We start from the raw sequence: 16,081 nt of genomic DNA, 5'->3' as shown, positions 1-16,081 counted from the left end.
TGGATGAACATATCCATGGATGGAACTGACCAAGTTATATACGCATGGATTGGTAGCTGTGCTGATGGATGGATGCATAAATTGATAGATGGAAGGAGTGGAACAATCGACTGTGTGAACAATACTGAAAAGTGCAGTCTTGTAAGTGGTCAGAAAAAAAGACAATATGGATATTGTGAAATTTACTGTGCAGGGATTATTCTGTGAAAGCTGAAAAGAGCAAGAGTGAATGGATAGATAAACACATGATTTGAGGGACGGTTACACGGTGAATTTGGCTAACATTTGGATGAGTGGTTGTTGCTATGTTTGTGCAGTAAAGTGGATTCAAATGGCCTTGACTGACTGAGAAATGTTGACAGGTTGGTTCATTATGTTTTTCAAGCCCCCAACCACAAAAAAACTCATATTCCATATAAATACTCACAAACCACATGTTTCTGTATGGAGGAGCTGCCGCTGTTCTGATCAATAACCAAACACAACAATGGAAAACACAATACTTTCTCTGTTTCTGCGTTTTTAGAGGACTGAAGTCTATCCCAATGGAGACCTGCTGCTCTAGCCAAATGCTTCTTTTAGAGTTTATAGGCCTGGCTAACTCCTGACTGGCTGAATACAAAGATGCTAACCGTAGTGCTTGTGGTTTGGCTGCTTGTGACTGGTGAAAGGAGTGCACAAAATGTATTCTTTGAGGTTTTGGCTAATGATAATTAGTTAACATTAGCTATGTGTGATTGGCTGAAGGCTGTGTGAGTTTTTTTACATTTTTTATTTATTTATTTTTCTAGCTGTGTTTGCATTTGATTTGCACCCAGACACATAACCGAGCATGGGGAAAGAGGTGCGCACTCAATTTCAAGCTTTATGCCCCTTAGACTGCTGAAAATGGATAGTTAAAGCAGCTGGAAAAGCATGTGGATAACCAAAGTAATTCTGATTATTGTTTTTCTTTCCTTCTCTTCTTGAAAGTCATATAGTGCTTACTATCTTTCTTTCTTTCTTTCTCATGTTCCTAATACATTTAGGCTTACTTTCTCTTTTTGATCTCCAGTAAGACTGGGGATATCCATTTTATTTAGTCTAGACCTTAAGACTATTTGTACAGGAATTGTACAGTGTCATGGATTAACTAGTGGTCAAAGTAAGATTTTCTGGGCCAGCTGGTGACCCATCAGCTCTGGTGCATTCAGCTGGGGTGAAATGTTAACTAAAATGTTGTTTATAATTCCAGAGGCTTACACAATTACATAAACAGCTGCTGTGTAAACATGCAAAGTCAAACGTAACTACATAGCTATGAAAATGAAAGCATATTTCAGCCTGAAAGCCGTTCTTTCATTTCCTCCAGTGTGGACTTTTCCACAGCACCTTGGACAGAAATGAGTTGATTTAAATGAAGAATAAGAGATAAAATTATTGTAAGAAGTACAGTATGTAAAAAATGTGATACATTCTAAAAAAAAAAAAAAAAAAAAGACCCTGATGGTTCTTGCCTAATGTTTTTTTTTCCCTCTTAGGAAATGAAACTTTAATTAGTATGTAACATTTAAATATCCTCACTGTCAGATCTCATTAAAAAAAATCCATTGAAAGGTTCTTTAGAAGAACCACTTTTGTTTTCTAGTCCATCACTCCAGAGAACCCTTTTTTGGTAAATATTTATTTGAGTGTGCAGCAGGGGTATTCAGCTCCGTCCTGGAGGGCTGGTGTCCAGCACAGTTTGGTGATTTCTTTACTCAAACACACCTGATTCAAGTCATCTCTTAATTGCCTGCTGTAGTGGTTTTGCTTGAGTAACTGTGCTTGACACTAGGACTAAAACTACATACCCTTGGTGTACAGTATTTAAGCCAGTTAAACAAACCACCTGGGTTACCATAACAGCCTAGCAACACCTTAGCAACAACCATGGATAACAAAGCAACGGACTAGAAACACTTTATCTACCATTTTGTGATATCATAGCAGTGGCCTAGCAACACCTTAGTAACCACCTTGGCCACCATAGCAACAGCCTAGCAGTAATACAACAACCTATTGGGATAGCAAAGCACTGGATTAGCAACACCTTAGCAAGCATTGCAACACCTTAGCAGCCACCTGGGCGAGCATAGACCTAGCAACAACTTGGCAACATAGCAGCACCCTAGCGACACTTTAGCAACATCCTTGGATAAAATGGCAACAGCCTAGTGCACCTTAGCAACTACCTGGGATGAGATGGCAACAGTTTAGCAACGCCTTAACCACCTAGTAATGCTGGAATACCATAGCAACATTGTAGTCACTACCTAAAAGTACTGTATAAACCATAATTACTTTGTCCATAACAAAGTTCTGCAGCTGCAGAAGTTTTGAAGTGTTGTTGTCAGGTCATCTTAAAGCTTGTCTGCAAACTTTACTTTTCTGGTTATAATTATAATCCAGATTATTGGATTTTGAGTGAAACCTGATGGATGTGAGGTTAACGTGAAATCCATGGGTGGGTAACTTGACTGCTCGAGAACGTTCCACTTTTTGGCCCTGAAACACACTAAAGTTGCTTTAGCTGTACGTTTCTGGGGCAGTTAACTTTCAGCTAAGGTCAGGACAACCCTGGATTGTCTGAATCATATTAGTGGATAACATTTTGACCTTGGATATATTTTTGTGGGTCACTTTTGTATTTGATTTGGTACATTTGTGCCAATCATGGGTGTATCTAGTGGGTCTTAAGGCTGGCAGCAGATAGTACAATGTACAGTGGTGTGAAAAAGTGTTTGCCCCCTTCCTCATTTCCTGTTTTTTTGCATGTTTGTCACACTTAAGTGTTTCGGAACATCAAACCAATTTAAACAATAGTCAAGGACAACACAAGTAAACACAAAATGCAATTTGTAAATGAAGGTGTTTATTATTAAAGGAGAAAAAAAATCCAAACCATTGTCACAGTCACAGACTGTCCGGGTGCTGCACTTACCCAGTTCCATCAATGTTACGCTATAAATTAAATATTTAGAAAATAGATTTTTGACATTTGTGTATCAATTAGAGTCATTCAGACTCAACAGCCAAATAAATACAGCCCCTTCTTCCAGTGTTGCCTCCAAAGCTTACATGCTTCCTAGACTAGAACACTTGAGCGATGTTGCTAACTTATTCGTAGTCGGCTGTCACAAATAAAATAACTACAAAAGCGTGTTTAGCTAGCTAATGTTAGTCAACACAGACGCTAGCCACGTAACACTGGTCTTGTTGGGCTCTGGGTATCAGAACTTTGTAGGCTCTAGATAGTCTACTTTATCTAGTTAATTTTATTAAAGAGAGGGACTTTTATTTAAAAGTGGAGTTTTTTAATTTAGTTAATTTGACTGTCATTATTTATTAGAAGAGCTAGCCAGCTGTCAACTGTGTCTTATCACAACTCAGGTTTGATCTAGCTAGCTATACAATGCTGTCTTTGCTACAGCTAAATTAAGGCTCAGCTACTCACGACAAAATTGATAGACATGTAGATGCACCTCCTTGTCCTGATTGACAGGATTTTGGTGGTTTGGATCTTGTCTTTTTCCCCCTTTGGAAAGCCACAGAAATTGGATTTTCTTCCTTTGAGCATGTATTTTATGGAAAACTACGGAAGTTTGAGGAAAATGCAAAAAAGAGCGGAAAATCACAGAATCCATCTTTACAAATGTAGTCAAGGCATGTGGGATTATGTTGGGTTGCCTACTGCCTGGATCAATGTATAATATAAATAAAGGTCAGTTAGCAGTGCTGGTTTCTAGTTGAGCCTCCAGTGGTCTGCAGCATGTGAGCCTGTTCTGGTGGAAAGCTTCAGCTGAAAGCGAGCGCTCCCGCGAGTCGTAGAGCTTTAACGAGCTGGTCAGTGTTCCACCACCTCCTATTTGCTTTGGCAGCCGGTGCTGGCCACCGCTGACGCTCACTGCACGCTCATTCATGTGTGTCCGCCCCTGTGTGAGTGAATGAATGCTGGAACATAATTAGTGATACACGCACACACACACATTCAGAAGCACACAGCAGAAGTTCAAAGAAACACACACTCTCAAAGGCATGCATTCAAATACTCAAATTTATCGTATAGTGGTGTCCGTTTTGATTTTTCCAATTAAAAATAAGTAAACATCCTTTACAGAGAACACACTTCTGCTCATTTTGATGCACAAGTACTGTTTATTTGCTGAATTTTTCATATTGTAGGAAAAATGAAACATGCCATTTTTAAGATATTTATATTTTTCCAACAAACGTACAAACTATATCTCAACGTTTCACACTAAAATTAGCAGAGAAATGCTATACTGAAGCAGAGCTGGTCAGCCCTTTATGCTTACTACATGTTTCTTAGGGCCCGTAAATTAGGCAAAGGCCCCACCTCCTCCTTGTGTCAAAGCTGTTTACAACTTTTATGAGTGAATGAAGCAGAACTGTCCATCTGGTTTAAAAAAAAAGAAGAAGAAGAAAAAAAAAACCTCAAAAGTCATTTAGGAACAGCCGTGATGTAACTTTGTTTGCTCCTCTCCATATTTGATGTCAGCAAATAGCAGTAACATTTACCAGATAAAGTTTGTTGTGCTGGCTGGGCATTGCATCTCTCTGTAATCTGTTAGAGCGAACTGTTTATTACTTTTAATGAACACCAAAGGGCAAGTGTCTGTAAACTAAAACTTGTGCAGCAGCAGCCTCTGTGGAGACCAGTCCAGTCCAGATAGTATATGGGTGTGATGGTACACTCCTCATAGACACACAACCTTTTCAAACAAGACAATGATTGAATGAATCTAGCCTCTCAATCAAGGTTTAGTTACAACTATGGATTAATGCAAAACAGTAAGCAATGGGTTGACATTGATTAAAATTTAATTTGACAAGTAGATTAGCTGGGCGATATGGATGCATATCTCTCAGTAAATAATAAAGCAATAAGCCACAAGAGGCTGTGGGTTACTGCAATTTTATCATTGGGAAGGGTGCTCTTTGGCATGACGCAATATGGCTTCATCCACATTCATACTCGACAAACAGCGCACTATTTCGTAGCAGAAGCTAGAATATCTAAACCCACTGTTGCACAGCACACTATTTAGCTAGGGAGTATGGAGCCGTTTGGGATTTAGCCTGGGTTTGATATTTGAAGCGTGCAAGACATTCAGGTGACATTCTTTTAGACTTATGATTCATTGAATCATATCTTGAATACTTTAATTCAAGACTGTGATATTAATGTTGACGTTGTTTAGCATGTTTGCTATCTTAGCCTATTGCCTAAAAGCCTGACCGCGTAGTTCTAGTGAAGAAACTACGTTTTCAGCCCGTGAGTTTAAACAAAAACGGCTTCTTACTTCATCAGTACACTCGGTGCTCCATGTGATCGGCATTAGAGTCAATGATAAATTCATTAACAGTTTTTTGTTTTTTTTTGTTTTTTTGTGCCATGGTGCAGTAATAAAGAGTTCAGTTATTGTGAGGCAGTCATAGCTGTGGAATATAAAATTAATAATTGACGTATCTACAATTTTTAGCTGCTGTGCTCAAGTTTGTCAGTATTTATATAGTTAATAATTACTTTTCTTCAAGATTCTGTTGAAAATATTCTATTCAATAAATATTGTTTGTTTATTCCTCGATCTGTTCTGTATCGATATTCTTGTGCCGACAAATGGAGCAAATAGGGAGGATTTCAGTGGGAGCACTGGGGTGTCAGGTGTGACTGTGGCAATTGCAAATGTTTTACATAAGATAAGATAAGATGGGGCTTTATTGTCATTCACATCACATGTGGTACATGAGGTGGAACGAAACATTGTACTCACGGTCCAGTTAACTCCCAAAGTGACAAACAATAAACAATAAATAGAAGGTGCATAAAGGGGAGGACAGATAACAGCAGCATGGACCACAGAAGTATGAGGTAGGTACATAGCTCATGGGTCAGATATGAGGGCCTTTTTTCAGAATTTTGCTTAGGGCCCCATGGAGGTCAGGATGTCCATGGTATGGTATTTAAGTTTTTTCTCTGTAGAGGATGTGTTTTTTTACTTTTTACTTAAAACCTTTACAAAACGTATTGAATAACAGGGGTATTCAAACTTCTGCGTACTACTGCATATGCTGAGGTCTTGATTGTTTTTTGCATCTGTACTGCATCTGTTAGAGTATTTTCTATTGGGTGATGTCTGTCCCAAATCATAACCCTGAATTTCAACTTTTTTTTCAATTTTTTTAAATGATTTATTTATTTATTTTTAAGTTTTTAAGATTTAGAATTCTCATGTGTTTAATTTGTAGACGTAAATACTTTATTTACAAAATACTGTCACACATTTTTTCATGTCACTGCTGAAGCAGTTTTGGTCCTTAGATGTAGCTTTATTTTTGCCACACCCCTGCATTTTAGAAAAGGAAGTGAGACTGCAAGTCTGTCCCTCGTGGCCACATGGTGAGCAGTTAGATACCATTGTTTTTAAGGAAATGTGCCCCTAAGCCTGAAAGTCACTGTGTAGCATTAAGATTTATTACTGATAAATGATGAATGCAGTCTAATGTAGGTTCAGCGTTCAGGGCTGGTTTGTTGGTCATGTCCTGGCTAGTGTTTTCGAGTCATGATTAAAATTCAATAAATTGACATTACCGAAACAGTCACTACTGACAAGTTTCAGAGGTGTTATTGTATTGATATTTATTTTGATAAAATAAACCTAATTTAGATATAGGGGCATTCAAAGGAAAGGATTTTAGGCTGAAATCAGTTGCAAGTATACAGAATAATAAGCTACACAAAAAATGAGTATATACACACACACACACACACACACACACACACACACACACACACACACACACACACACCCCAGATGAGTGACTGAGTGCTAAAAGACTGTGTGAGAATAGAGGCTGGTTTGAAGAACCTGAGCCAACCTTCTGTTCATTGTCCTAATCAACAGCAATCTGCTTTAATGTTCCTTCACTGCACAGACACTTTAATTGTGATATTTATTGACAGAAGGTCTTTGTTGTAGGCCTTTGTTACTGGGTTCAGACACGGAATGATAAAGCCAGCCACTGGCGGCCTACACAGAGCTGTTTTGGCACTGTCCTTAACTTTAAGAAAAGGCAGTGGATTTACACCAGCAAACACTTATAATGAAACACATGTCCGTCAAAAGTTTGAGAATACTATGCCTTTTATTTAACTTGGTGTAATATTTGTTCTTGTTTCTCAGTTAAGATACAATCATATAAAATATTAGTTCACAGCAGTTTTATGCTACCAAACTTGTCAGGTACATTCTTAAAGACGGTTCTTCAGGGGTTCTTTAGTAAAGACAATCGTTACGTATAGCAGCAAAAATGGTCTTTCTGTTGTTGTAACTTTATTGTAACAGTAGAAGAACATGCTTTATGGAAAACTTTTCAAAAAAGTTCCATATAGATCCCTATACATTTTCCATGAATCTGAAGAACAGTTTCATAATGCAAATAAGCCTTTTAAGCATGCAGATGGTATGAGTGTTCATGGTTCTATATAGAACCATTGTCTTTACTAAAGAGCCCTTGAAGAACCATATTCTTTAAGAATGTACCTGACAAGTTTTTTAGCATAAAACTGATGTGAGCTAATACAATATCCTATACTGTATAAAGCTTTTAGGCACCTGAGACAATTAAAACGTTATTTGCTGGTAAGAGTACTAATATTAGAATAAACACAAATAGTACTTGTATTAATAATAATATTAATAAAAGTAGTGATTTTATTTGGTGTAGTAATTTCCAAGCTTATCCTAGTCAGTGCTTCAGTATTTAAACCATCTGTGCAGCTGATGGAATTTAACAGATCACACAGTTGCAGGACAAATCATATAGAGATCCTGATTCTTGAAAGATATGAACTACTTTTTAAAAACGAGGCCGCAGAAGACATTCTTAATTTTTACGGTGTTTGTTTTCTGATGTTAACTCATGTTTTTCATTTATTTTTATGTTATGTAAAATGATGTACATTGTTAATGTCCAGATCTGGGCTTCCTGACCTTTATATCTCGCATATAACCTATATCTCCCATCATAAACAAGAAAATTACAAGAAAATGTAACCAGTCAGACCCCCACGAATTTGCTACTGAGATAGCCGAAGAGAGGAAAGCTGCAGATGGGAGCTCTGGATGTTTAGATGTATACTCACTGCATTTAGTTTCTAAGTGATTTGGGTTGTTTGGGTTAAAAACTTTATTTGACTAAACTTCTGAGTGTACAAAACAGAGCAATAGTTGCTTATTGTAAGTTCAGTTTCCTGCTGGATTTTATTCCTTTTGGTTTATGCTTGGTTTTCTGACTTTTATTCTAACCATTTATCCATGATGTGATAGATAAATTGTGACCACAGGCTCCAATTATGAAGGGACACTGGGACATTGGCCCCACCCAAAACTAAAATCAGTGCATTCATGTAAAAGATTTTTTTCTGTGTGATTTTAGACCATTGTTCCATTTATCATTAAATGTTCACAAAGAAAAGGGGCAGCATAAACACCATTGATTTGACAGCGGTGTTTTTTCCAAAAGTCCATAAAAAAGTGGAGACACAGCTCTTTGTGAACTGTTTACACTGGTTTGGGGTATGAAGAGAATTGCAGTGGGCCTAGAGCTGATCCCAGGGGAAAGACCCGCAGTAAGATGCTAGACTTCAGCTGATAGAGGGGCAATGTTCTTGCCACTGCTGTTGAGTCGTAGCCTGGCTTGCTAGTCTTCATCGAAAACATCAGTGCAGCATGACGTTTAGCTGACTAATATTAGCCTTTTTATTGTTTTAAAATCGTAATGACGCAATAATTGATTTCAGAGCATAGTTTTCAAGCACACATCAGATCAGATTCAGATCAGGAACAATCTGTTGTGCCATATTCTAGTTCACTCCCTGTAATCAAGTTTATCTACCTATATAAGCCTTTCTGTCTCCCTCCTTACTCTGTTTTAAAGTTCTCTTTCACTAACACTCTCAGGGACAGTCTTTTCTCTTTCACTCTTTCCTGTTTGTTCAAAGAGAAGGCTCAGAAGTTTGTCCATGAAGTTTGTGTTATGTCTTAAAAAGTATGCAGAGAATGCCTGGAGAGTGGTCATATGTCATCAGAGCCGGAAGAGAAATCAGGAATGTTAAAACAATAGAGATGATTACAGTGTTCTCACAGTGGACTTGCCTTTTAAGGCTTGGCTGAATGAGGGATCAGCAGAAACAGTACAGGAGGTGTTTAAATGGCTGGTGAAATGGTTGAGATGTTATGGTTCATAGGCAATGGGAGCTTTACTTATCAGATGCTCTGGAGGTCAAGGCTGTAGGTGACGACTGGAGAGACATAGAGGACACAAGCATTGTTTATAGAGCAAGTGTAACATGCATACACATGCACACATACCAGCCTCAGACTGTTTGTGACTTTGCATACTTTTTTCTTATAGTAACTCAGCCATCCACTGTGTTGTTGCTATTGTCACATGAAATTGTAAGACAGAAAAAAAATGTAAGACAGACAAAAAAATTCAGAAATGGTGCAAAAAATATGTTCTTAATTTTAAAGTGCATTTATGTAAAGAGATTTTTTCAGTGTTAATTTAGACCATTCATTGTTCCATTTCTCATTTTCACACAATGCAAAGGGCAGAATAAACACTAAAAATATAGTTATGGTGATTGATTTCACAGCATTGATTTTCCAAAAGTCCATAAAAGTTAATAAAAGTGGAGAAAAAAAACTTCCTGTGAACCCGTTTGGGGTATAAAGAGAATAGCAATGGGCCTAGAGCTGATCCCAGGGGAACACCTATGATAAGATGCTACACTTCAGATGATTGAGAGTGGTCTATGCACAGAAGTAAATTGCATTTAATTCATATTTTCATTCCATATTACATGTCAACACATGTAGTTATTTCATAATATTTTTTTCATGGTTGGCCTCATGCGGATAAACTCCTGTAGTCAAGTCAAGAGGATTTTATTGTCATTCCATCTATGTACAAATACACAGTGGAGTGAAATTATGTTCCTCCAGGAACAACATGGTGCAACAAGGAACAAAATGTACAAAGTGTGAACGTGCAGATATCGTGTGCAAACAAAAATTAAACTAGAAGCAATAAATACGATAAATATACATTAGACACAGTAAACTGACAGGACAGTGCAGCACCAACACAGCACTCAGTCTGGACATGAGGTAGTGAGAATAAGGTGCAGCGATATTAACATGCTGTGATCTGTTGTGAGTCACGCAGTCAGAAGACAGACATAAACAGCAGTTAGTGAGGTAGAAAAACCGGAGTAAAACAGTGAAAACACAGTGTAGCAGCAATTTTCCAGAGAGTGCAAGTAGTGCATCAAAAGAGTTGTGTGTGTGGAGTATGGGGGGTTAGCTCAGTCCTTGTGAGTTTAAAAACCTGATGGCTTGAGGAATGAAGCTGTTGCAGAGTCTAGCAGTGGTGGCACAGATGCTCCGGTACCTTCTGCCAGATGGCAGCAGTGAAAAAAGTCTGTGTGAGGGATGGATGGGGTCGTCCACAATGCTAGTGGCTTTCCGAACACAGCTTGTGGTGTAGATGTCCATGATGGAGGGGACAGAGTCCCCAATGATCATCTCAGCTGTCCTCACTATACACTGTAGGGTTTTGCGGTCTGAGGCGGTGCAATTCCCAAAACAAGCGATGATGCAGCTGCTCAGGATGCTCTCCACAGTCCCCCTGTAGAACATGGTGAGGATGGGAAGGGGGAGATGAGCCTTCTTCAGTCTTCACAGCTCAGTGTCTGTGTCCGCACGGAAGCACAACAGGCCGTCGAGCTGAATGGCCAAGTCCGGAGTGGAGCGCGTCATCCACGTCTCCGTAAAAACGAAAACACAGCAATCTCTGAACTCAGGCTGGGTAGCCTGCTGAATCCGGAGGTAGTCCAGTTTATTCTCCAAAGAACAAACGTTAGAGAGAACGTTGTATACATGGAACGCTTTCTTTCATAAAACCTGGGAATAAATTATTTTGAAGTTGTGGTTACATCAAAGTAGATAAATCCAAAAAAGACATACATACAAGCTCATAAATTAGAAGGAAGAGCAGCTGTAAATGAACCATGTTAAACTCTTCCTGAAAAGTCGAGTTTTATTTCTCACACGAGAAAGTCACCAGTCAGGCTTTCAGGCTGCATGCTAATTGCTTAGTGGAGCTTAAACTGTCTAATCTGTGCAGTTAATGTTGTGTCTCTCTCCGGTAGTTGTTTAATTATTTGTGAATGCTGTGTTTTACAGGGTGATAGAAGGCCTAAAGCAGTCTGAGCCAATCTGCAATAGATTAGTGTTGAACTGTAACTTCAGCATTGGTTAAAACCCCTACTTACTCATCGCCTTTGTTTATAAAATATTAATTTCCAGACATGCCTGTTCACAGCTCTCTGTAAATTCCTGCAAGACTGTACCAAGTTCTTGATCCGCACCGGAAAGCAGAATCAATAAAACTGTGTCATATGCGAAGTTTATGATGTGGTGTTACAAGCATTCATTCAATTATTCACATACAGGATGAACAGCAAGGGAGACAAAATACGTTTGGGGTGAATGCATAAGAGACATTTGAAAAGCTTTCATTTAAAAGTACCCTTTGTAATCTTAGGGTCAGAAAATCCATTAATCTAAATTCATTATTAATCTGTTATCCAGTCTAACATAGTTTAAAATTTATAAGAGAATAAAAGCTCTCCAGTGTATTAAAAGCAGAAGAGAAATCCACAAATAAGATTTTGGCTCTGGTTTCAGTTCCTTCGTCGTGTAAATAAGTGAATCCAGCAGATATCATTTTAGATTATCCACTGTCCCATCCCCACCTTCCAGAGCAAGATGCAAGCCGGAAAGGATCTAACTTTTACTGACTTCATGTGATTTAACAATTTTCTCGAAGCATTTCGTTACCAAAGATGTGCACATTATTGGTCAAAATTCATTCAGAGCCTTAGGAAAAGATATTTAAAGCACTAGTATGGTTGAAGGAGTGCTGTTATCTATGATAATGCATAAAACTATGGGCAGAAATCCTTCAGGATGCTGCTGCTACTACTGTTTTTGTATTGCGATAAATAGCGATTCACTGATACAGATACTGGTATCAAGTATTAGACCGATACCTATATGGCTCATTTACTCGACCTTTTAAAAATGCATCAATACCAACATTACATACTATCTAATACCATGTGATATAAGCCTGTAAAACACTGCCACACGAACAAACAAGCAAGTCAAGCTAGCCATGATTGAGGAATAGAAATATGAGGGTTTTTTAATTTTTTAATTTTTTTAATGAGGCTCTAGAGATTCTATATCATTTTATCATATATATATATATATATATATATATATATATATATATATATATATATATATATATATAATGTGTGTGTGTGTGTGTATAAAAATGTGTATATAAATATATTATGCACTATATTGCCACTATATGTATTCGCTCATCTGCCTTCACTTCCCTTGAGTGACATCCCATTCTTAATCCATAGTGTTTAATATGATGTTGGCCCACCCTTTGCATCTGTAACAGCTTCAACTCTTCTGGGAAGGCTTTCCACAAGGTTTAGGAGTGTGTTTATGGGAATTTTTGACCATTCTTCCAGAAGCGCATTGGTGAGGTCAGACACTGATGTTGGACAAGAAGGCCTGGCTTGCAGTCTCTGCACGAATTCATCCTAAAGGTGTTCTATCAGGTTGAGGTCAGGACTCTGTGCAGGCCAGACAAGTTCTTCCACACCAAACTCACTCATCCATGTCTTTATGGACCTTGCTTTGGTCACTGGTGTGCAGTCATGTTGGAACAGGAAGGGAACCCCAAACTGTTCCCACAAAGTTGGGAGCGTGAAATTGTCCAAAATCTCTTGGTGCTGAAGCATTAAGAGTTCCTTTCACTGGAACTAAGGGGCCGAGCCCAACTCCTGAAAATCAACCCGACACCATAATCCCCCCTTCACCAAACTTTACACTTGGCACAGTGCAGTCAGACAAGTACCGTTCTCCTGGCAACTGCCAAACCCAGACTTGTTCATTGGTGTGCCAGACGGAAAAGCATGATTCCTCACTCAGAGAACACGTCTCCACTACTCTAGAGTCCAGTGTCGGCGCTTTATACTGTTGGATTTGATGATTTGCATTGCGCTTGGTGATGTAAGGCTGGGATTCATCTGCTTGGCCATGGAAACCAATTCCATGAAGCTCTCTTTGCTGTTCTTGAGCTGATCTGAAGGCCACATGAAGTCTGGAGGTCTGTAGCGACTGACTGCAGAAAGTTGGCGACCTCTGTGCACTATGCGCCTCAGCATCTGCTGACCCCGCCCTGTCATTTTAGGTGGCCTACCACTTCGTGGCTGAGTTTCTGTCGTTCCCAATCACTTCCACTTTGTTATAATACCACTGACAGTTGACTGTGGAATATTTAGTAGTGAGGAAATTTCATGACTGGACTCTACTGGACAGGTGGCATCCTATCACGGTACCATGCTAGAATTCACTGAGCTCCTGAGAGCGACCCATTCCTTCACTAATGTCTGTAGAAGCAGTCTGCAGGCCTAGGTGCTTTGTTTTATACACCTGTGGACTGTGGAAGTGATTGGAGCACTTGAATTCAATGATGTAGGTGGGTGAGTGAATACTTTTGGAAATATAGTGTTTCACCACCTCGTTTTGGCTTAATTGTTAAAAGTTGTTAAAATTGTTAAAAGTTAGCAATGCTGTTGTAGCACAGTTTCTCATATTTTCTCAGTGCTGGGACATATAGCATGTTGTTTTGAATGAAACAGCTTTATTGGAAATAGTTTGGTTGCTGCATTTCACATAGCTTGTCAGTCGTATTGAGCATTTTCTGGGGCTGTCTTGAATTCCGTTTTTTAGAAGGAGGTAAGAAGGTTGCCTGGTCCAATGAATCCTGTTTTCTTTTACATCTTGTGGATGGCCAGGTACCCTTATTGCATTTACCCGGGGAAGTGACCAGGACCAAATGGTTATGGCTGAGGGTTTTGATGCACTGAGCAGTGTCCTTATGGGAAACCATGGATCTGGACATTCATGTGGATTTCAGTTTGTCACATGCCACCTGCCTAAACATGACTGTGGATCAGATATGCTCCTTCATGTCAGTGGTGTTCCTCAATATCAGTGGCCTATTTCAGCAGGGTAATGCAGCCCTGCCACACTGTACACATTGTTCTGGAATAGTTTGAGAAACATGATGAAGAAAGAGTTCAAGTTGTTGCTCTGGCCTCCGTGTCTCAATCTTAAAGAGCATTTATGAGGTGTGGTGCCACAAGTCTGGTTTTTCACAACTCCACCCTACAACTTATAGGACCTAAAAGGGAATTCCACAGATTTTTGAAAATTCCTGAATGATTCAGTACGTGTAAAACAGTTATTCAGAGTGGTTTGGTGTTGTAAGGTTCATTTGCGGAGAAACTTATAGGGTCAAATTTTTTTACAGCGGTGGTGAAGGGAACCAGAGGTTGCAATGTCTGTAACACAGTTTTTTGTTTTTTTTTTACTATCCAGACCCACCAGTGAACCTACATGTGTCTTCAGAGTTTTATATGTAATGTTGAAGGTTTTAAAAAACGGTAACAAAAAAAAAGTTGTAAATCTGGGAACAATGTTTTTTGGAGGACTCTTTTGCTTTATAAGGCCCTGCATGTATTCCTCCACCATGAATGCATTACCAGCCAACATATAAGCCAACATTTTAATACAAAACTGTCAAAAAACAATGTGTCAGACATCAGGCAGTGCATTCATAAACATGTCATAACATGTCATAACCCCTTAAAGGACCTGCTGCTAATGCCTTGGTGCCAGATACCACAGGGCACCTTCAGGGGTCATGTGTAATCCATACCTCAGCAGGTCAGAACTTTTTAGGCACACAGAGGACCAACAACATTATTGCATAGAATCATAATGCTTTGGCTCATCAGCTGCATGCTAGTTTTTATGATGCTAATCAATGAGATAAGAACCTCCATTCATTTTTTAGCTATGTCAGCCTTATAGCTCCAGTGCAAAACTATAGAAGCAGACTTTAAACACCAAACATGTCCTGGCTGATTGACTACCTTTGGGGAAAGTGGCAAGTTGTGTAAATTAGATTTTTAGCATACTCCTTCAAAACACTACTTTTAAAACTTCTTAAAAGATAGTCCTAACCAGATACGACATTGTAGAAGTATTGGTATGTCTCATCTCCATATCTTTGCGTAAGTATGGGAATCCAGCTAACTAATGCCATATTGGTCCCGCGCTGCACATTTCTGTGTTTTCGCTGCTGTAACAGACTCATTTTAAACTCCCAAAGGAATTTTTGCGGTTTTGAACATGGTCTGTAAAGCGGATATTGTGTAGATTGCAGCGCGTGAGCATTGTGTTTGGGTTTTGTTCAGCAGACTGGAAGAGAGATATTTTCTGACGACTGGAATTGGGCCAATAACTTGAAAGAGCAGAGGCTGGCAGGGTTATAACATTTTGACCTTTCCATGTCTGCCTTGCTGTCTCCATCATAGTTTAATAACGTGATTAATGTTATAATAAGCAAAGTCTACTCATTTATGAGCCTGTGGCCGGCTGCAATTATGGCTTTCCGCAATTAAACTTAACTAGATTTGTTCATTGAGGTTTGTCGGTTTCTTATGAGTCATTTGATGTGTATTTAGAAAGGAAGTGCATTTGTTTGGTTTTCAGTGTTTAACACATAGCCTTTAGGTCTTCTTATTTCCATGCACGTATGGGAAAGTGTGTATGTGCTCCTGTGGTCATATTACAGAAACTTCGTATCTTTTTGTTTTGACTTTAGATCTGCAGGTTCCAGATAAGATTTTTTACAAATTCGTATTACAGAAGCAAATCTAATCTTGATTTAGGCATCTGGTCTTACAGCATCTTATCTCAAGTTAAGAAATCTTCAAGTCGACAATCAACTGTCGTGTCTGTTACCCAGCAAGCGACCGTAGGCTGGGTAACACAGCTGAAACACAAAGTAATCAAGCTAGTGAGCCAGACGG

The 16,081-nt window shown here is 38.9% G+C and overlaps 1 protein-coding gene across 2 annotated transcripts in view; it reads left to right on the top strand.

Moving 5' to 3' along the window:
- gpc5c (glypican 5c) overlaps window positions 1-16,081 on the top strand; it is a 306,030-nt gene that overhangs the window by 30,020 nt on the left and 259,929 nt on the right. The gene's annotated exons all lie outside the window — the stretch shown is intronic.

Source organism: Pygocentrus nattereri, chromosome 19 (genome assembly GCF_015220715.1).
Source record: "Pygocentrus nattereri isolate fPygNat1 chromosome 19, fPygNat1.pri, whole genome shotgun sequence".
Taxonomy (NCBI): Eukaryota; Metazoa; Chordata; class Actinopteri; order Characiformes; family Serrasalmidae; genus Pygocentrus; species Pygocentrus nattereri.
This window is presented reverse-complemented; position numbering and strand designations above follow the sequence as displayed.